Source organism: Suncus etruscus, chromosome 6, assembly GCF_024139225.1.
Source record: "Suncus etruscus isolate mSunEtr1 chromosome 6, mSunEtr1.pri.cur, whole genome shotgun sequence".
In the NCBI taxonomy this organism is placed as follows: domain Eukaryota; kingdom Metazoa; phylum Chordata; class Mammalia; order Eulipotyphla; family Soricidae; genus Suncus; species Suncus etruscus.
In genome coordinates this window covers 124,840,206-124,863,267 of record NC_064853.1, presented here as the reverse complement: position 1 = coordinate 124,863,267, position 23,062 = coordinate 124,840,206, and positions in this window count along the sequence as shown.

The following is a 23,062-nucleotide window of genomic DNA, read 5'->3' as shown; positions in this document are numbered from 1 at the left end:
TTCCTACTTTGGCTATAACCTATATCATTCCCATATTTTAAAAGAAAATCATCTTAATCTGTGGTCATATGTGTGTTGTAAAGCATTATTCATTTATTCTAAGACTCCACAGTATAAATAAATTTATATTATACAAAATTAGAGTACATTGGTTTTATATGTGGGTGGTCATTTTACGTAAAGAACAGAAAGTATTATAGAATAAAAACATTATGCTATATCACATAAAATAAATATGAATGATACCATTTAATATAAAATATTGTAAATCAGGGTGTAGATTTTTTTGTTTTGTTTTGGGGTCACACATGAGGGTGCTCAGCTCAGGGGTTACTCCTGGCTCTGGGCTCAGAAATCACCCAGGCAGGCTTGGGGGACCATATGGGATGCCAAGATTTGAACCGCCATCTGTCCTGTGTTGGTTACATGCAAAGCAAATGCCTTACCACTGTGCTATTGCTTCAGCTCCCAGGATGTAGATTTTTAAAAACAATTAATATTTTATATAAATAGGTTATAATCCTTGTTTTTAATTTTTCATTGCTAATCGAAACTTTGTACAATAGTCATGCTCACAAACTGATGTAGAATTTGATCTTTGAGGATTTGTTTGAGCATTCCACTAAAATTTTTCTTCCCTAAAATAGACATCTTCATTAGACAATAATATTTTCTTCATTTAACTGTCTTTTATCTATTGAAGAAAGAACCTCAGATGTCCTCTATGTAATTCACTCAAAGTCAATAGTTTTGTAGAGAATATTAGTTGTAATCAATTTTGTAACCTAACCTCTGAATGAGATCTTCAGGTGAAGTTAGAGAATAGAGGTGAAGGGTAAATCAGAATAAACAGCCAGTAACACCAATGGCTTCACTAAAAGCAGATGGTGTTCAGAATCAATCCACTTATGATTACTCCATAATAAAGATTAAAGTTGTCTGACCCCTTCCAGAGGTATGCTAGGCAAGCTGCCAATGTGCTGGACATATTCTTGGTCCCTTTATTCCAGGTTAATTTTTTTCCTCTATTTATCTAAATCACTTCCAATTTTTACTAATGAATCCATCCATTAACAAATTAAGAGTAAAAAAAGAATTTTATGTCATCATTATCTTTTCATTATCAGAGTCCATTAACAAGGACTAGAAATTTTTATTGTTCTAGATCTTATCTTACAATAATGTTTTGAATCATACACTTTTGAGTTACATTCTGTTTCCAATGTATGTGGGGTTGGTAATTAGATGGTGGATGCTCATCTTTTTTTTCCTGTGAAGTTGGCCTTGTGAGTGAAAAAATTTGGGCGTGATAACAAGGTAGCAGCTGTAGCTGAAATTCTAATGCAAGCAGGGGATCTGATACACCAGAGTTCATACTTCTTATGAATTGGCCTGAAGCCATTATTTCCAGCAGGATAAAGGAGTACATTTTTCCAATCCATGACAGTTTGTGAGTTTCCATGACTGCCTATACAAGACCTTGGAATGATTATGCACACAAAAAGGCGACCAGTAGACAATTTTTGGAGATAATTTGTAGATGTCTAAACCTTGAAAGCTTTCAGGTGACTAGAAAGTCAAAAAAGAGTACATGTTTGAGTGAAACTCTTTTTTTAATAAATTATCTTTATTTAAACACCGTGATTACAAATATAATTGTAGTTGTATGATTACAGTCATGTAAAGAACATCCCCCTTCACCAGTGCAGGATTCCCACCATCAATTTCCTAGATCAACCTACTCACCAACCCACCCACACCTGTACTCGAGACAGGCTTTCTTTTTCCCTCATTCATTCACATTGTTATGATAGTTTTCAGTGTAGTTATTTCTCTAACTGCACTTATCACTCTATGTGGTGAGCTTCATGTCATGAGCTGCACCTACATGGGAATATGGGGGGAAATAAGGGTTGGCACTGAGGCAGTAAAATATTAGAAATGAGATTTGTAGGGCAGTATCAAGGTCACAATACAAGATGGATGTTATGGATATATAAAATATATGCATACAATACTATCAATTGGAAAACAAGGAGAAAAAAATTCCAGTGACTGTCCCAACATAAGGCAGTGCTAGAATGGCCCAAAAGTGCAATCCCATTAGTGTAGAGGTAGGGGAAGCCTGAGAACCACAAAGACTCCACCTGAACCCACTTCTGGCCATATGAGCTGGCACCCAGGGAAGGCCTGGAGTCAGGGGAAAAAGACAAGGAAGGCTCGGGACTTGCCAAGCCTCCCAGCACTCCCCAGGCCAGGGAGAAGGGCTCCGATATGGGGCCTCCCCAAACCCCATACCTGGCAAGAGCTGGTCTCCAGAATCAAGGAGGAAACTGGAAGCTAGATGTCTGCCCGCCCTCCTCCCCATGCACCTCCCCCCTGGAGTCCGGAGGGAGTGGGGAAACCTGAGGACCACTAAGAGTCCACATGAACCCACTTCTGGCCACCTGAGCTGGCACCCAGGGAAGGCCTGTGGTCAGGGTAAAAGGCAAGGATGGCTGCGGGCTTGCCAAACCTCCCAGCACTCCCCAGGCCAGGGAAAAGGGCTCAGGAATGGAGCCTCCCCAAACCCCATACTTGGCAAGAGCTGGTCTCCAGAATCAAAGAGGAAACCAGAAGCCAGATGTCTGCCCGCCCTCCTCCCCATGCACCTCCCCACTGGAGTACGGAGGGAGGGGGGAAGCCTGAGGACCACTAAGAGTCCACCTGAACCCACTTCTGGCCATATGAGCTAATACCCAGGGAAGGTCTGGAGTCAGTGTAAAAAGACAAGGATGGCTGGGGACCTGCCAAGCCTCTCAGCACTCCCCAGGCCAGGGAGAAGGGCTCCGGTATGAGGCCTCCCCAAACCCCATACCTGGCAAGAGCTGGTCTCCAGAGTCAAGGAGAAAACCAGAAGCCAGATGTCTGCCTGCCCTCCTCCCCATGCACCTCCCCCCTGGATTATGAGGGAGTGGGGGAAGCCTGAGGACCACTAAGAGTCCACCTGAACCCACTTCTGGCCATCTGAGCTGGCACCCAGGGAAGGCCTGGAGTCAGCGGGAAAAGACAAGGATGGCTGGGGGCCTGCCAAGCCTCCCAGCACTCCCCAGGCCAGGGAGAAGGGCTCCGGTATGGGGCTTTCCCAAACCCCATACCTGGCAAGAGCTGGTCTCCAGAATCAAGGAGTAAACCAGAAGCCAGATGTCTGCCCACCTCCTCCCCATGCACCTCCTTGCTGGAGTATGAGGGAGGGGGGAAGCCTGAGTACCCTTAAGAATCCACCTGAACCCACTTCTGGCCACCTGAGCCGGCACCCAGGGAGGGCCTGGAGTCCAGGAGAAAAAGGTGGTGTAGGCTATGGGGCCTGCCAAGCCTCCCAGCACTCCCCAGCCTAGGGAGAAATCCTCCGGCATGGGGTCTCCCCAAACACCATGCCTGGCAACAGTTGCATAAGCTCAGGTTTTCTGATCTGTTAGTTCAGTGTGAAAATTTCTAATTTCAGTTGACAAATCTTCTTGGTGCTTAATTGTGCTCCAGTCAAGTCTATCGATGCTTTTTTTTGAGCTCCCTGAACATTTTCCATAGTTCTACTCTAAACTTCTTATTTGAGAGGATACCTATTTCTTTCCTACTTTTTAGATTATTAGAGGAGCCATCTTGATCTGTAAATATGGGGGTGTACTGCAAAATTACTCCATTGGTAAGGCTGTAGATTGCTTCTTACAATGTGCAGAAATGGAATTAAGGAGTTATAGTCCTTGGAGTGTCTAGGCAGGCTCAGCAGAAAAGAGGCAAAGAGCATGGCCGCCATTCCTTACAAATCTCTGGATACCTAATCACACGGCAGGAATTGGCCCCACATTCGTTGGGTGGGGACATCTTACCGGGTGTGGGTCCTGGAGAGATTGGAGTCCTTGAAGTGTCTAGGTAGGCTCAGCAGAAAAGAGGCAGAGAGCATGGCCGCCTTTCCTTACAAGTCTCTGGGTACCCAATCACATGGCAGGAATTGGCCCCACATTCGTTGGGTGGGGACATCTTACCGGGTGTGGGTTCTGGAGAGATTAGAGTCCTTGGAGTGTCTAGGCAGGTTCAGCAGAAAAGAGCTTGAGTGAAACTCTTAAAAAGAGAGACAGGAATTTATAAGTTACCTTTGTTCCTTTGTCTTTAGTATGATAGTAAATTAAACTTTCTAGATTTACAGAGAGTTCTGAGATGTCTTCCATGTAAGAATCAATACACCAGTGTCTTAAAGAGACAATTAGATGGATTTTCTCACATTGCACTTAGGAAATTCAGCATGATGTATAATTTTAAGAAAACCCAATAATTCTCCAAGTCTTCTAGACACAACTGATATTACATGCTCAAAGCAAAAGCACTGTCTATTTCTCAAAGTATTTTTGCTTTCCATCAATAGACTTTCCACATTATATATAATGTATTTATTTATTAAATATAAATACAGATATATTTCCTGTGGCTTTATTCATTACTATGTTTATGAAATTTGCCTAATTTTGTGTGTTTTAATTTTTTTCATTGAGTAAACATCCCACAATATTTTACCATCAGAATATTAATAATTGGGGGATTGTTCCCAATCAGACATACTCAGGAAAAACTCCCACCTCTGTGGTTGGGGATCATTTCAGACAGTGGTCAGAGCCAACTTGTCATGCTGGCCATCATTCCCAGAACTCCTAAATTTAAAGCATATGCTCCAGCTCATTGAGCAATCTTTCCAGCTATATGATACGTTTTATTTGTCATCTCAGTTGTTGATAGATTTTGGAAGGTTTCTATTTTAAGGTAATTGTGAATTAGGTCACTAACAATACTCTAGTTCCTTTGTTTTGATGATTAGTTATACATCTGGTGGCTATGTATATCTTTAGTCAAATTTAGAAGCTAAAGAGAAAAAACTCCGTTGAGCTTTGCTAGAAAAGGGTATCATTTTAATATGGCATCTTCTTTGGTTTATATTTTTATGAATTGACAATTCTTGTTAATTGATATTTATATTTAGAAAGCCAGTCTTCTCATAGATGGTTAATATTATTATTCAGAGGATAACTGGACCAAAAATATTAGGTAAATATATTTTTACATCGGATTTCTGTTAATACAATTGTAATTAGTGGTTTTAACTTTTTCATTGGGGAATTTTTTTGGCAAGCACATCTGTCAGTGCTCAGGTTTGATCCTACATCTGCACCTAGAATCACTTCTTCTGGGACTCAGAGAACCCAATGTGGTATTTTAAATCAAACTCAGGTTGGCTGGATGCAAAGCAAGTACCTTATTCAATGTACTATGGTTCTGCCAGTTTTATTTTAATTTCTCTCAAACCTTTATCTTCTCTGTTGTTCTATTCCTTGCCTTTAATTAAAAAACTTCTTACTTGGGTATGGAGCAGTGGTGCAGCAGTAGGGTGTTTGCCTTGCATGCATCTGACCTAGGTCGGACTGCAGTTCGATTCCCCAGCATCCCATATGGTCCCCCAAGCCAGGAGTGATACTTTAGTGCATAGCCAGTAGTAACCCCTAGGTGTCAATGGGTGTGTCCCAGAAACAAAAAAAAAAACAAAAAAACTTCTTACTGCCTACTTATATTTCATAGTTTTTTTAAATGTAATTAATCTGCTTTCAGCCTCAGCAATTATATCATGACTATGATGGTCACTATAGCCCAATTTTATAATTAAGATTTATTAAAATTTATAATTGCTTTTTCAAAATATTTAATGTTGTGGTGCATCCATGATTTGGCTGATAGGTGGGTGAAACAGGTTTTGAGCCTCAGCCGTACATGCTCAGGAGCTACTTTTTTGTTGTTGTTGTTCTTTGTTTTGTTTTGTTTTGTTTTGCATCACACCTGGTGAGATTTGGGGTTACTTCTGGCTCTGAGCTCAGAAATTGCTCCTGGCAGGCAAGGGGACCACATAGGATGCTGGGATTTGAAACACTGTCTGTTCTTAATTGGTTCTATGCACAGCAAATGCCCTACCACTATGCTATCTCTCTGGCCCCGTCAGGAGCTAATTTCTGGCTCTCTGCTGATGAGGGAAACCCTGGAAGTACTTGGCAGACCATATGTAGTACTGGGGATTCAAACAGGTAGGTCTGATGAAAGACAAGCACATTAAATTGTGAAATACCTTACATACAAGATACTTTCTTAAATTTCTACTATCATGAGTAGACCATATTCTATTAATGTACTAATATAAATATAAGTTTTAAATTCTAGCTTATTTTCAGTTATCTTTTGTTTTTAGTACTGTTATTTAAGCTATAGTTTGACTATAACATATATTTATCATTCCAGGTTCCATATTATAATTTTTAAATCATACTTTCTATTTTGTAATATATGATATAAAACAATTTATTACCCTGCTAAAGGCATTATGCACTGCTGGAAAAATAACACTTATTATAAACCACAAATACATACCTTAGTCTTTGACATGATACATAATTAGTGAAACAGTTAAAATAATGCTGACTAAAGCCTGCTTTTTTATGTTCTGAAGTACCTAAATATTTACACTCTTATTTGGTTATTTCTTATTTTACCTGACTATAAATGTCATATGTACTCAGGTCATCTGCTGTTTTCCAAATAAAGTCCTTAATCAACAGTGATTATTTATTATTATTATTCTTTATTCTTTATTTCTCCTGCTTTCTCACATTAAAAAGGATACTTATTTCCCTTTAAAGCCAATATACTTCAAATCCTGACATCAACAGGTAATGAAACATTAGCCAGTTTTCTCATAAAAGTTGGGTGCAAAGTTATACTTATATTCTACTCTAATCCAGGGGTCCTCAAATAATAGACTGCAGACCACATGTGGCCTGCCAAGGGCATTTATCTGCCCCTCTGGGTATTTTTGCCACAGCTGCCTGTCCTATTTTCAGACTACATGTCCCAGGGCTTTAGTGTGCATATGTGGAATTGTGTCTCACTCTTCTGACTCCTCTCCTCTCTGTATCTCGACTTCTCCTCTCAAAGGTCCTCAAACTATGATGGACCACCATTGTTTATAGTATTTTTCAAATTATAGTCTGGTCCTCCAATGGTCTGAGGAGTAGTAAATTGGCTCCCTGTTTAAAAAGTTTGAGGACCCTTCTCTAATCGCTAAATTTTCAGAAATTAGTCAAAGTGAGAAACACCATCTCCATACTAGTGATCAAATCTTTAGTGATGTTTAGTGATTTAATCAATCTAACCAAAACAAAAAGTTCTCCCTTCTATAAGCTCTTCAGTGATCTCACCTCCCACAGGCTGCTTGCCAATGCATAACACTATGCTGACACTGCAGAGAAGCTTCTGGAAAGCTCATGTAACTGCAAGATAAATTACGTTCCCATATTCTAGATGTGCATTTTCAGAATGCTTAGCCTCCCCTCCTATGCCATGTTGGTTTCCTTCAGCTTTCTTTCTACTTTTCAAAAACTGAACAGCACATGTATCAAATGTGTTAAATTGATGATTTCACTTGCTGTTATAAAGTACCTGTGGTGCTTATCCCATCAAGCCCCAGGGCCTGAATTTACTTCACAGGATTGTAAATGCTGAAGGTTTAACTGGTGCATGTGCAAAGTGTTTGTCTTAAACTTGAAAAATCCTGAGCTCCTGTTCTTTTCTAAAGCTATCAATTCTAAATTACAACTTCAGTTTTATGACACTGAGTAGAGGTTGTTGTAAAATAAAATTGTGGTACAGGTTTTATCCTTTCTACAATGAAAAGAAAAAAGATGTGTGTACTAACCTTCAATAAACATTTAGAAGATTACATTGAAGACTCTCCAGGTCTGGTAGGAAAATATGCCAGAAGTTTTGCTGAGTCCACAACCTACAGAAGGAAACTATTATGATGGCTAGACTTTGTTTCTTGCTTTCTAAATTCAAGTAAAGATTTTTTTACAAAAGACAAATGCATTACTGTTAATGTAACAAAAACCCAAGGAAATTTCTAAGGCACAGTACAGAGATCTAATAGATTATCATCACATTATAACACAGAAAATATATATCATCTATAGCATTTGCAATCCAGATTTTCTTCAAAGCCATTTGGCTTTTGAGTGCTCTCAAGTCGTCAGTGGTCAGAATTGTATTCTGCTGCATTTTTTGGGTCCAAACTAAAGTTTCACTGTGAACTCGCAGGGAAAGGCCTTTTCCCACTTATTCAAAGTCTTAAATCCTTTCGTAGAAATACATAAGAATCTTGCATCAATAATAAAAAAGAAATTTGGTCTGACCAAAATGGCAAGGAACTAAGGATTAGGAGTGCAGATCTGATGCTATTTTAGCATGACTCTGCAGGTGCTGTCCATGGTTCTGAATGTATCATCCTGAACATTCTTAGCTTTTTTTAAAAAATAATTTTTATTAATTTTTTATTTTTAATTATGAGAACAAAGATGCAGAGAAAGAGGACAAGGTAAAGTTACAGTGGAAGGACAATCACCCATAAACAGAATTCTCAGTAGTCCCATTGCTGATATCTTAACTTTGAACTTTCAGCCAAAGAACATTAAGAAAAATAAAACAGAACCCATGTACAATTACTTTGTCCCTCAAGTCCCCAGATTGTAGTATATAATATTTTTTAGCAGTACACAAAGTAATCTAAAGACATAAAACTTATGTAACTCCTTAACCATTGAAGGCAAAGTACTTTTTTACATTTCCATGCACATACATATTAGTTTAAGTTAACCTCAAAAGTTTAAGTGGGTTGTTTTTCTTAAGGATTAGAGTCAAAGGAGCACAGTAAAAACAGTGTTAGAGTAGCAATTATTGTTTGCATAGGTCCACCAAAATATGAGGGACATGGAAAGGAAAAGCCTTGGCCTAAATACAAGGAGACCCTACCCCTGAAGTTTCCTGGTATAAGACCAAATCTAGGCTCTAGGCAAACTAGTTTGTCCAATCCAAGTCATTGTCTGTAGTGCTAATACACTTTTAATTTTCACACAGTCTATGTTTTGGTATCATGTTTCTGTATTAAAGATCCTGGAATCTGCATATTCTATATTGCAGTCAGGATGGTGCAAAGCGTCCTCTCATTTCACCTCACAATTAAAGGGCAATGTGGAGAACCCTATCCTGTAAGCAGGTAATTGTTGTTGTCAAGTCTTCTTAGTGTTAAGGGAAGTCTCTTTTGAGCAGGTTGATGTCAGAGCCATGGTAGGGTCTTCCCTGGTAGAGGATTGCTTCCAGGTGTTGTTATAAAAAACTTGGATGTTTCGTAGATAGCTTCCCTGGTTCAGGGGTGAAGAATGCCCATATTTCTGAGGCCTGTGTCAGGTCATTGTATAATATTCAGGGTTTAAGTTCTCATTGCACTACGAGATTTGTATATTCTAATCTCTATTAGATAAGACTTATTTATATGTATAGTATTTTCCCATTTTAATGTGCCTATGCAAACAAGAAACAATGCCACGTGGTGTTATTGGCACATATGTGGGCCATAAGAAGTCCAACAATACCCATGACATGGCTCAATCATAAGCATTAAACTGAGGGACTCTTGTACCAAAATTCCTTATTGAACAACTCACATAGGGAGACAATATAAAAAGTGGGTAGAATCATGACAGTAAAAGAATATTTAGAAGGAGTTATAGCTGCCAAAGAAAATACACATAAAATAATCAAAAAACTTATTTGTCCATTTTATGTCTTTTGAAACAGTTGGGGGTTGTTAAATCCAATGAACAACTTTGGTTTGTGACTAGAACTGTGTACTACTGAAGTTAAAAAGGATAAATGTGGGGTAATGATGGTTGGGATGAAAGAGTTAAGGAGTTATAATGAGCTTTGTAGGGGTGTGTGAAGGGGCAGAATCTGTTGGGGCAAGAGGTCAGTCTTGGTGCCTAACAAATTGAAGAGCTGAGGTTAAAGAGGGTTAATTAAGGGCAAGATAACAAATCTGGATTGGAAGATGAGGGAGTAGAAGGGGCTCTGGTGTGGAGGAGGGGAAATATATCAGAGGGGCTATATACATTGTATAGATGAATTGTTTATGGATTAGGCAGTCAGAGAGGACCACTGTATAGGAAGTCTCGTCTATATATAGACTGGTTTTAGAGAGCTATTTGTCTATTATCCTCCAAATCTACGAAATCCATTTTTTTAGAAATAGTCGAGAATTAAGAATATTTTTGGGTGTTGTTAAAAAGAATATATGTCGCATAGGCGCATTTGTGCTTGCACGCTTATGAAAATGAATACTAGGAAGAAAAAAACTCCTGAATGGGGTCCAGTATGCATAGGGGAGGAATTTCTCTCCCCTACCCTCCCCCAGGGCCTGATTTACCAGACATGGCCCTGAAGACCACTCTGGTGTGGGGGATTTTAGTCCCTGGACTAAGTGGTCAGCCCAGGGGGCCTATGGCTAGCTATCCTGCCCAGAGCCCCCAACATACTATCTGAAGACAGACAGAAGAACTGGCATGTGGAATCTGGGTGCAGCCCTGCCTCTGTAGTTTGTGGATGCATGGGGAGGAATTTCTCTCCCCTATCCTACCCCCAGGGCTCGATTTACCAGGCGTGGGCCTGAAGACCACTCTGGCATGGGGGGATCTCAGTCCCCTGGACTAATTGGTCAGCCCAGGAGGCCTGAGGCTAGCTATCCTGCCCAGAGCCCCCAACATACCAGCCAAAAGTGACAAACGAACTGGCATGTAGAATCTTTTGGGTGCAGCCCTGCCTCTGTCTATTCTTAGCCATTTTTATGTCTAGAATTAGCTCTTCATAAGACCTCTAAAATTCTGAACCCAATCAATCAAGAACTAATGTATATATACATATATTGATAACAGTAAAAAGTGAGAAAGGAGATAAGAGGGAGAGTGAGAAAATATAAATATACAAAGATCATTGGAAAGGCACTATTTCTGAAGAAAAAACACACCATTTTTAAATGGACACTAGCCAAAGGATTGGTTTTAAAATATTAAACACCTGAAACATAATTACAAATATCTTTTTAAATTTGTGTTAATGGTACTTCTTTTGAAATAGCATTTAAGAATTTCTTTTCAGAGGAGCAAACTTCCAGAGGCATGGGGCAAAATGAGGTGCTCTAGAAAAACAGGAAATGTTAAAAGTAGAACATTAAAATATAATAAGGAATGACAGTTATAGAGAATAGAGTACATACATTTCCTCTAGACATAAAATACCAAATCGAAGTACCAGCTAAATAGTCATAGCCTTCAATTTTTTGTCCTTTATATTAGGAAATTTATTTTCAGTTATTATATTGTAGTTAAAAATCATTCGTCTTCCAAGATGAGTACACTAAATTTCAAATACCATTGGGGCACATTCAGAGGACATTTTCATAATTCTGGCTAGGAGGGTATTTCTCTCCTTTTGATAATCAGGTGGCAGGTGGACAGACCAGCAATGCTCAGGTGTTAACCCTGGCTCTACATTCAGGAATTACCCAGGAGACCATATGGGAGGCCAGGAATGGAACCAGGATCAGTTGCCTACTAAGCAAGCACCCAACTTGTGTTCTGTCACTTCAAGGTCCCTCCCTCTGATAATTTTAATTAGCATACCTATTTTCATTGATCAATCTTTATGCCTGTGATGCTGTTCATAAACCTTAATTTTTAAATTATATTTAAGGCTAAACATAAAGATACTACTTCCATAATTTTATTTAAAAAAAACATGAATGGCACTAGTCATAATGTTTATAATTGCAAATTATGGAAAAATGTTTTTCTTTTGGGGCCATACCATGTGATGCTCATGGGATACTCCTGGCTCTGCACTCAGAAATTGCTCCTGGCTTAAGGGACCATATGGGTCCCTGGGGGATCAAAGACAGTCCATGCTTGGTCAGCCGCATGAAGGCAAATGCACTACCATTGTGCCACCACTGTGGTCCCAGATTCTGGAATATTTTTAATGATGTAGTCAAAGTTGCCAGTTACTCAGCAAAGAAATAAAAATATTATTCATTCTCTGTACACTTATATATGATATATATAACATATAGTGTAACAACTACTTAACATAATTTCTTTTTTTATATTTTATTTAAACACCTTGATTACATACATGATTGTGTTTGGGTTTCAGTCATGTAAAGAACACCACCCAACACCAGTACAATGTTCCCATCACCAATGTCTCAAATCTCCCTCCTCCCTACACAACCCCTGCCTGTACTCTAGACAGGCTTTCAACTTCTCTCATATATTCTCATTATTAGGTTAGTTCAAGATATAGTTATTTCTCTAAATAAACTCATAACTCTTGTGGTGAGCTTCCTGAGGTGAGCTGGAACTTCCAGCTCTATTCTCTTTTGTATCTAAAAATTATTATTGCAAGAATGTCTTTCATTTTACTTAAAACCCATAGATGAGTGAGACCATTCTGCATTTTTTTCTCTCTCTCTGAATTATTTCACTCAGGATAATAGATTCCGTGTACATCCATGTATAGGAAAATTTTATGACTTCATCTCCTGACAGCTGCATAATATTCCATTGTGTATATTTACCACAATTTCTTTAGCCATTTGTCTGTTGAAGGGCATCTTGGCTGTTTCCAGAGACTTGCTATGATAAATATCGCTACAATGAATATAGGTGTAAGGAAGGGGTGTTTGTATTGTATTTTTGTGTTCCTAGGGTATTTTCCAAGGAGTGGTATAGCTGGATCGTATGGGAGCTCGATTTCCACTTTTTGGAGGAATCTCCATATAGCTTTCCATAAAGGCTGAACTAGACTGCATTCCCTCCAGCAGTGGATAAGAGTTTCTTTCTCTTCACATCCCCACCAACACTTCCAATCTCTGGGGTGTGAGGTGGTACCTCATAGTTGTTTTGATTTGCATAACCCTGATGATTAGTGATGTGGAGCATTTTTTCATGTGTCTTTTGGCCATTTGTATTTCTTCTTTGTCAAACTGTCTGTCCATTTCTTCTCCCCATTTTTTGATGGAATTAGATGTTTTTTTTCTTGTAAATTTCTGTCAGTGTCTTGTATATTTTGAAGATTAGCCCCTTGTCTGATGGGTATTGGGTGAATAGTTTCTCCCACTCACTGGGGGCTCTTGTATCCTGGGAGCTATTTCCTTTGAGGTGCAGAAGATTCTCAGTTTAATATATTCCCATCTGTTAATCTCTGCTTTCACTTGCTTGGAGAGAGCAGTTTCCTCTTTGAAGATGCCTTTAGTCTCAATGTCCTGGAGTGTTTTACCTATGTGTTGTTCTATATATCTTATGGTTTCAGGTCTGATATCAAGGTCTTTCATCTATTTGGATTTTACCTTTGTACATGATGTTAGCTGGGGGTCTAAGTTCAATTTTTTGCAAGTGGCTAGCCAGTTGTGCCAACACCACTTGTTGAAGAGACTTTCTTTGCTCCATTTAGTATTTCTTGCTCCTTTATCAAAAATTAGGTGATCGTATGTCTGGGGAACATTTTCTGAGTATTCAAGCCTATTCCACTGATCTGAGGGCCTGTCCTTATTCAATACCATGCTGTTTTGATAACTATTGCTTTGCAGTAAAGTATAAAGTTGCGGAAACTAACTCCTCTCATATTCTTTTTCCCAATGATTGCATAGCTATTCTAGGGTGTTTATTGTTTCAAACGAATTTCAAAAGTGCCTGATCCACTTCTTTAAAGAATGTCATGGGTATCTTTAGAGGGATCGCATTAAATCTGTATAATGCCTTGGGGAGTATTGCCATTATGATGATGTTAATCCTGCCAATCCATGAGCAGGGTATGCGCTTCCATTTTTGAGTGTCCTCTCTTATTTCTTGGAGCAGAGTTTTATAGTTTTCTTTGTACAGGTCTTTCACATTTTTAGTCAAGTTGATTCCAAGATATTTGAGTTTGTGTGGCACTATTGTGAATGGGGTTGTTTTCTTAATGTCCATTTCTTCCTTACTTCTATTGGTGTATAGAAATCCATTGATTTTTGTGTATTAATTTTGTAGCCTGCCACCTTGCTATAAGAGTCTATTGTTTCTAGAAGCTTTTTGGTAGAGACTTTAGGGTTTTCTAAGTAGAGTATCATGTCATCTGCAAAAAGCGAGATCTTGACTTCTTCCTTTCCTATCGGATTCCCTTGATATGTTTTTCTTGCCTAATCGCTACAGCAAGTACTTCCAGTGCTATGTTGAATAGGATTCGTGAGAGAGGACAGCCTTGTCTTGTGCCAGAACTTAGAGGAAAGGCTTTTAGTTCTTTCCATTGAGGATAATATTTGCCACTGGCTTGTGGTAGATGACCTTAACTATATTGAGAAAGGTTTCTTCCATTTCCATTTTGCTGAGAGTTTTGATCAAGAATGGTTGTTGGAACTTATCAAATGCTTTCTGTGTGTCTATTTATATGATCATGTGATTTTTATTTTTCTTGTCGTTGATGTTTTGTATTATGTTGATAGATTTACGGATGTTAAACCATCCTTTCATTCCTGGGATGAAACCTACTTAATCATAGTGGGTAATCTTCTTAATGAGGCATTGAATCCTATTTGCCAGGATTTTGTTGAGGATCTTTGCATCTGCATTTATCAGCGATGTTCGTCTCTAATCTTTTTTAATTGCATCTCTGTCTGGTTTAGGTATCAAGGTGATGTTGGCTTTATAAAAAGCTATTTGGAAGTGTTTCCGTCTGTTCAATTTCATGAAAGATTTTTTCCAGGATTGTTAGTAGTTCCTCTTGGAAAGTTTGAAATAATTCATTAGTAAATTCCTCTGGCCTGGGCTTTTCTTTTTGGGCAGACATTTGATTACCATTTTAATATCATCAATAGTGATGGGGCTGTTTAGATATGCTGCATCCTCTTTCTTCAACCGTGGAAGATTATAAGAGTCCAAGAATTTATCTATTTTTCCAGGTTCTCATTTTTAGTGGTGTAGAGTTTCTCAAAGTAGTTTCTGATTACCCTTTGAATCTCTGCCGTATCAGTAGTGATCTCTCCTTTTTCATTTCTAATACAAGTTATCGAGTTTCTTTCTCTCTCTTTCTTTATTAGTTTTGCCAGTGGTCTATCAATCTTGTTTATTTGTTCAAAGAACCAACTTCTGCTTTCATTGATCTTTCAGATTGTTTTTTTTGGTTTCCACTTCATTGATTTCTGCTCCCAGCTTTGTTATTTCCTTCTGTCTCCCTATTTTTGGGTCCTTTTGTTGAGCCCTTTCTAGTTCTATTAGCTGTGTCATTAAGTTATTCAGATATGCCCCTTCTTCCTTCCTGATGTGTGCTTACAAAGCTATAAATTTTCCTTTCTGTATCGCTTTTGCTGTGTCCCATAAGTTCTGATTGTTTGTGTTTTTATTGTCATTTGTTTCCAGGAAACTTTTGATTTCCTCCTTCATTTTATCTTGGATCCACTGGTTAGTCAGTATGAGGCTGTTTAACTTCCAGGTGTTAAAGTTTTTCTTCTGTGTCCCTTTGGAATTTACAAATAATTTCTGAAACTTGTGGTCAGCGAATGTAGCCTGAAAAATTTTTATTCTCTTGATATTATTATGGAGGTATGTTTTATGTGCCAGCATATAGTCTATCCTGGAAAATGTCCCAGGTACATTGGAGAAGAATGTGTATCCAGTTTCTGGGGATGGAGTGTCCTATATATATCCACTAGGCCTCTTTCTTCCATTTCTCTCCTCAGGTCTATTATAATCTTGTTGGGTTTCACTCTGGTTGAACTATCCAGTATTGACAAAGCCATGTGGAGGCCCCCCACAATTATTGTGTTGTTATTGATATTATTTTTCAGATTTGTGAACAATTGTATTAAATATTTTGCTAGCCCCTCATTAGGTGCATATATATTTAGGAAAGTTATTTCTTCCTGCTCTACATACCCCTTGATTAATATAAAATGTCCATCTTTGTCCCTTACAACCTTCCTGAGTATAAAGTTTGCATTATCTGATATTAGTATGGCCACTCCAGCTTTTTATGGGTGTTGTTTGCTTGGATAATTTTCCTCCAGCCTTTTATTTTGAGTCTATATTTGTTCTGACTATTCAGGTGCGTTTCTTGTAGGCAGCAGAATGTTGGATTGAGTTTTTTGATCCATTTAGCCACTCTGTGTCTCTTAACTTGTGCATTTAGTCCATTGACGTTGAGAGAAAGAATTGTCCTGGGATTTAATGCCATCTTTATATCGAAATTTGGTGTGTCTTTTGGTTAGTCTTGTCTTAAATTAGGTCTTTCAGTTTTCTTCTTAAGACTGGTTTTGAGTCTGTAAAGTTTCTGAGCTGTTTTTTGTATTTAAAACCATGTTTCTTCTGTTAAACTGGAAAGTGAGTTTTGCTGAGTATAGTATTCTAGGTGAAGCATTCATTTCATTCTGTCTTTTCACAATATCCCACCACTGCTTTCTGTCCTTGAGTGTCTCTGGTGACAGGCCTGCTGTAAATCTCAAGGATGCTCCCTTGAATGTAATTTCCCTTTTTGATCTTCCTGTTTTCAGAATTCTGTCTCTGTGGGATTCATCAATCTGATTAGTGTGTGTCTTGGGGTATTTTTTTTCTGGGGTCTCTTTTGGTTGGTACTCTTCGAGCATGCAGTATTTGATCACATATATTCTTTAGCTCTGGAAGTTTCTCTTTAATGATGTTCTTGACCATTGATTCTTCCTGGAAATTTTCTTCCTGGGTCTCTGGGACTGCAATGATTCTTATGTTGTTTCTGTTGAGCTTATCATAGACTTCTATTTTCATCTGTTCCCATTCTTTGACAAATTTTTCCATTGTCTGTTCATTTGCTTTAAGGTTTTTTCCAATCTCTCCCGCTGTATGGAGTTGTTATTTATCTCATCTTCCACAGCACCAAGTCTATTCTTAGCTTCTGTTACCCTGTCCCAGTGCTTATCCATTTTGTCATTCACTTCGTTTACTGAGTTTTTCAGGCCTGTTAGTTGGCATGTTATTTCAGTTTGGAGTTTTGTGATTTCTGTCTTCATATTTTCTTAGTTCTTGTTAGTGTTCTGTTCAATTCGATCCATGGTTTCTTTGAGTTATTTAAGCATCTTTCATATTGCTTGTCTAAAGTCCTTATCTGAGAGTTTGATTAGTTGGTTGGTCATTTATCTGGTCATCAGAATTGTCATCTTCATTCTCTATGTCTGATGCTTCCTGCATTGTTTCCCCATTGCCACACTTGTATTTTGGGTTTTTCTACATGTTGTGGTGGTATTCATTGGCTAAATGATGTAGGCAGCCACATTCCTCTGGCTCCGCCCTTTCTGGATGGGTCAACTTGCCTCTAAGGGAGGGGAGTCCTACATGGATGAAGCCTCACACAAGATCAAATCTTAGGCCAGAGCACACAGCAGAGAAGACAGTCCAGAGAGAAATGCTGGGCTTCAGTGATTCATCACAGTTATTAGTGTGATTTTTTCTTCTTATTGTGATGGTCTTCTTTTCTTAGAAAGAGCACATGGCCGTGTAGTGAAGCAGAGCCTCTTTCTGGCTCACTCCCAAGAGGTTCACGTGACGGGAAAGTAGACAGACACACCCAGGCAGCACTCACAATTTTTCACAGTCGGGCCCCACTGGGAAGGTGTAGTTTCGTGGATTTTCCCAGCCTAATGTCACAAACAGGGGACCTGGCTTCTGCAAAGTACTGCTTATCTTAACCCTCATTTTTAAAGGAGAAGGAGAAGTAGTCAGAATCACTGGGGCATTTGGCAATATCTGGCAGTGTTGTTCTTTATAAGAACTCAATGAGCAAGTATCATGGGAAACGTAGAGGCCAGGGATGTTGTTAAACATCTTACAATGCTTTTTACTTTCTCAGACAAAAATAAATCCTAGCCCACTAACCTGTAAAAGCAAAGTTGTAAAACCATTTATCGGAAAAACCTGTCATTTTTCCTACTTATCCCTACATATTCTAAAATACAAACTGATTTGTTGATTAATTTTTAATAAAATGGGGAGGTTTGATCCACCCCTGACTCACGATTTACTTCTGGCTCTGTGCTTAGGGATCACTCCTCGCAGGGTCCTTGGGGGATCCTATGTGGTATAGCGGGTTGAACTCATGTCAGCAGTAGTCTGGGCATGAGCTTTTCCTCATGCATTATTTCTCTAGACAACCATCTGTACATTCTGAAATCAGTCAAATGTAGAAAAAAACATTATCAGCTAGTTCAAAGAAAAGTATAAGATGGGTATTCAAGCGATTATGTGGTGTTAAAATTATGTGCAAGAGACCATCATTGGCAGAATTGTAAATCACAATATTTAAATCACAGGATAGAGTACTTCCATTGCATGTAGCCAATCCAGTTTCAATTTTCTTCCCCAAAGAATCCCCCAAGAACTGTAGGAGTGATCCCTGAGCAGAGTCACAAATAAGCATGGAGCATTACCAGGTTTGGGCTCCAAATTATAAAGTATATATTTTTATTTTAAATAAAAATAAAGTCAATCTAAATTTTTATCACAGGATTAGAAAAAGTATCATTATTGAGGTGGAATGGTGGCACAGTGGTAGGGCATTTGCCTTGCATGCTGCTGACCTAGAATGGACTGCAGTTCAATCCCCCATCATCCCATATGGTCCCCAGAGCCAGGAGTGATTTCTGAGTGCATAGTCAGGAGTAATCCCTGAACTGTCACCAGGTGTGGCCCAAAAAATAAGAAAAAAGAAAAAGAAAATTTATCATTATGATTTTCCTCCCATCCTCTTATCTTCTGTTATCTGCTATAATTTATAACATATTGTGCCAAAGGACTGTCCCATGTGCCTCTTATTATTCATAATAGTGGCAGATAGATTTTAACAATTTTCTGCATGTCAACAATATCCACATTACCTTTCTACTAAAGTACCATTCCTAGTATATCAACACACATGTTACAATCTAACTCTCTTTGCCAGTACCTGATTTTTAGAACTTCACAAGGATTTTCTTGGATGGATAGCATAATTGACAAAAATTATGATTTATTGATTCATTTTATCTTTATTTGTCTCCCTCAGAATTAGAAGGAACTTTAGTTGATTCATGCTGTCTCCACTAAAGTCCCAAATGGACAGAAAAAAAAAGCACAAGGAAGAGTTTATGTGGACAATGAGTTGGATTTGTGTTGAGATCCAATGTTATCTTTGAGCTTCTTGTTTTTGTAACTTGCTAACATTGATAATTCTTTCTCCCATAAAATAAGACTCCCCTACAGATGAAAAAAATAACTTATTTTGCATAGACTTTCTAACATGCTAAATAAGTGATATCTACTTACGTTCTGAAATGTGGAATTAACATGTAAGGACTTGTAAATTCTAGTCTTGCATTATGAAATTCATTTAGTAATCATTCTTAGAGCAGTAAAAATATATAGACATATAAAGTAGAATATTCCTAAGATAATTTTGTAGTTAGTTTTGTAGATTCTGTCTTGTTTTCTCTTGAAATCTTAAAATTAACATGACTTAATTATGTCTTAGTAAGTACTCTCCTGTTTTGTTTCAATCTTAACTAATAAATGTCTAGTGAAATCTATGATTCAATCATTTAATGTGAAATTGGCAATCGTTTCAGTTGCTATGGTCCTTGGATCGGGTTGAGAAGATGAATCTTTTGCAGATTTTCATAATGTAATTATCAGAATATACTAGGCCCAGTCTGAAAGGAAAATAGATGAAGGAAAAATTCTTCAATCTTTTCAGACCCCTCCTAATCATACTCTTTCAATAAAATCTACTTGCTATATGAGTGTATGGAGTAAGATGCCATCAGTAGAAATAAGTAAAGGGAATTTGCATATCAGATATTTATACTTAATTTAATTAATTTTGTCTTAAGAAATTATCTTTAGTCTTGTAAGAGAACATAATTTTTGTTCTCCTTTCGAGGGTTTTTGATAGTATAATAATAATTATATTTATAATGGCATAAGATGTTAACAATAGAATAAAAACTTTTGGACTTAAAAAAGCCACATAAAGGCTTAGAAAATTTACTACATCATTTTACTTTTCTATATCTTTTAAACAAAAAATTGCATATATATTAATAAATAAGTAACAAATTTAATATTTATAGCCCAGTAAGCCTTCAATTCCCTGTTTCTGGTTCTAAAGATCCCTTCTGCCATTTTTCTTGCAAGACAACTACCTTTTTTATCATGTGAAATTCTTATCTTTCTCAAGGACAAAGGAGTGTTGCAGTGTACTTTTTATACCTGCAATTTCTTAACTTCAATTTGGAATAGTTAAGATGCCAAGATGCCATATTTCAGGGTAAACCCAACAGTATCCTGAAACAGTTGACACATCATCTTCACAGTTGAACCCAGCATGAAAAGATCAGTTGGAGATTGCAATGATTGTAAAAATAAATTAGCACAAGACAATCTATATATTTCAGTACTTTGGTTTGTTTGAAGCTATACCTGGAGGTGTTCAGGGGCTAGTCTTGGTCCATTGCTCATGGGTTACTTTCAGCAGTTGTTCAGAAGCCTTAGAGTATAGGAGACAAAATGCAAATGTACTAGCTCTTTGGGACATTTCTCCAACAATTCACTACATTTTCTTAATTCATAAATAGAGTGTTTTAGAAGAGCATTAATTTCATTTACTTGAATGCCTCTAAATTCACCTATTTACATAAGTTTTGTGGAAAAATCAAAAGCCATTTCCAATTCTCATCTAGTGAGGGAGTAATTTTTTAAAATATAAAATAGAAATAGAAATATGCAAATTCTTAACTCAGATTTGAAATTTGGCACCATATGTGATCCCCTGAGTCCTACCAGGGATGATATGTGGGCACAGATTCTGAGTACAGCTGAGTGTGGTCCCAAAACAAACAACAAAAAGTAAAAAGATGACATAAATTTTAAATGGATCTATTGCTGTGAAGACAATGATATAAAGTAGATAATTAGAGGGGGAGATATAAATAAAAATTACAAGAACATGCATTAATAAACATATTCCATATTACCTGAAAAGGTAATAATAATGTTGCTGTGTTCATATGTGTGTATTTGTTGGATTTGTTAGTGGAGATGCAAAGAAAGTAAGAGCAACTACATTTCAAATAAATAAATGACATCTTATTATATCTCCTCTAAGACTGAATGGATTCTTTTTTTTTTAAATTTAAATCTTTATTTAATCTTCTTATTCCTCAAAATCTTGCTGTTTTGTAAGAAACTTGGGGGTTGATATGGTAACTTATAAGCTACTGCTCTGATATTGCTATTGATGAACCTAACATCATCAATAGAAAAAAACAACTTTACAATTTATTTATTTATTAAATAAATACATATATTATTTATTATTAATAATATTATTAATTAACATTAATGATGACTATTAATAATAGCACGTGTTAGACCCTGTGTTTCATCCATCCCTGGCACTACTGAATAATTAATATGAATTAATATTAATAATGGCTATTAATAATTGCATGGGATAGATCCTGTGTTTCATCCCTGGCACCACTGAATAAATCCATACCTAAATCTACTTAAAAACAGTCTGTTTTCTAATGCTGTTACTCCATATGATAATTCTTGAGTGAATAATAGTCATTGTAGCAAAAGAATAGGAGGCCTTTTCTGAATACGTATATTTAGTTTAGGGCCACCTGGTAATACTCTGTTCTTCAGGGATCATGGTTCACAATAATCAGAGACCAATGCCGTGCTTGGGATTGAACCTGTATGCAAGCAAGTGCCTTAATTCTGGTACTACATCTCAAACCCAATTTCTTAAATTTGGGGGTGCTTAGGCTACTTTTTGGCTCTGTGCTTGGAAAGTTTTCCTGGTAGGATCAGGGTGGAGAGGTGGAGAGTGAATATGAGCTGTACCCCATGCAAAATAAGTCTCATACCTACTGTACTATTACTCTGAGTCTTGAATTTTTTTTTCAAAATAATATAACTTAGTTCCATTCAATGAAACCTGCAACACAATTTTCAACTGCCCTTTGCAACTTAATTTATACAGTTTAAGTATTCATCATGTTTATTATAATTTTATGGAATATCAATTTTGTCATAATCTATATTTCAAAATACATTCTTCTTTGAATTGGTGAGAAATCTTTGGAATTATTTTTGATGTTGAGTACAGTTTCCTAAATCACAACATTCTATATATTCACTTGTTTGTTTTATTAGGGGGGTTGCCTTGCCCTTATACCTTACATATATCTCTTATAAAATTGCTTTGGTATTTGCCATCATAGTTTTAATTTGTTTCTGCAGGCTGAGATCTTTGAAAGTAACAGCAATGCATGGCATCTGTATTAGGATGAGTTTTGCTAAGTGTTTAGTAAATTAACTCACCAGTGAATGTTGACAAGGCCGTTGTAGAAAACCACTCAAAATATATGAATCTTGGGATTTTTTTCTGAACCAAAAGATGGCTACTGATACATTCTGATGAATAAATATTTAATTAGATAACTCATGAAGTAGAGCATATTTCATTCCAGGCACCACATGGTGTAACCTCAATAAAAATTGAATCATTTAAATTCAAGTTAAATATTGCTATTTTAGAGGCTGTAGCAATAGTGCAGTGGTAGGGCATTTGCCTTGCACATGGCCAATCCAGGACAGACCTTGATTTGATCCCTGGTGTCCCATATGGTCTCCCAAGCTAGGAGCAATTTCTGAGCACATAGTCAGGAGTAAGCCCTGAGCATCACAGGGTGTGGCCGAAAAAGCAAAAAAAAAAAAAAGTTACTATTTTAAAAAAACATAAACATTATTTTTACTCACAACAACAACAACAAAGAGTTTGGAAAGAAACTCTAAGTATTGCTCCATAAATTACTTTTTCTAAATAAGACATAATTTGAAGTCTCATTGTTCTGATTTATCTCTGGGATCATATATTTTGCATTAGCAAAAAATCTTCAGTTTCCAAGTTCCAAGGTGCAAGGAATGGAAGTAAACAGATTATTCTGTTTCTCTTTCATGATTCTCTTTCATGATATGCCCTATAGAAGAGAGGAAATTTTTCTTCCCAACTTGGTTCTCTTGGTTCTTAGAATAACCAAATTGACACAGGACAGATAAACAGAGGGGAA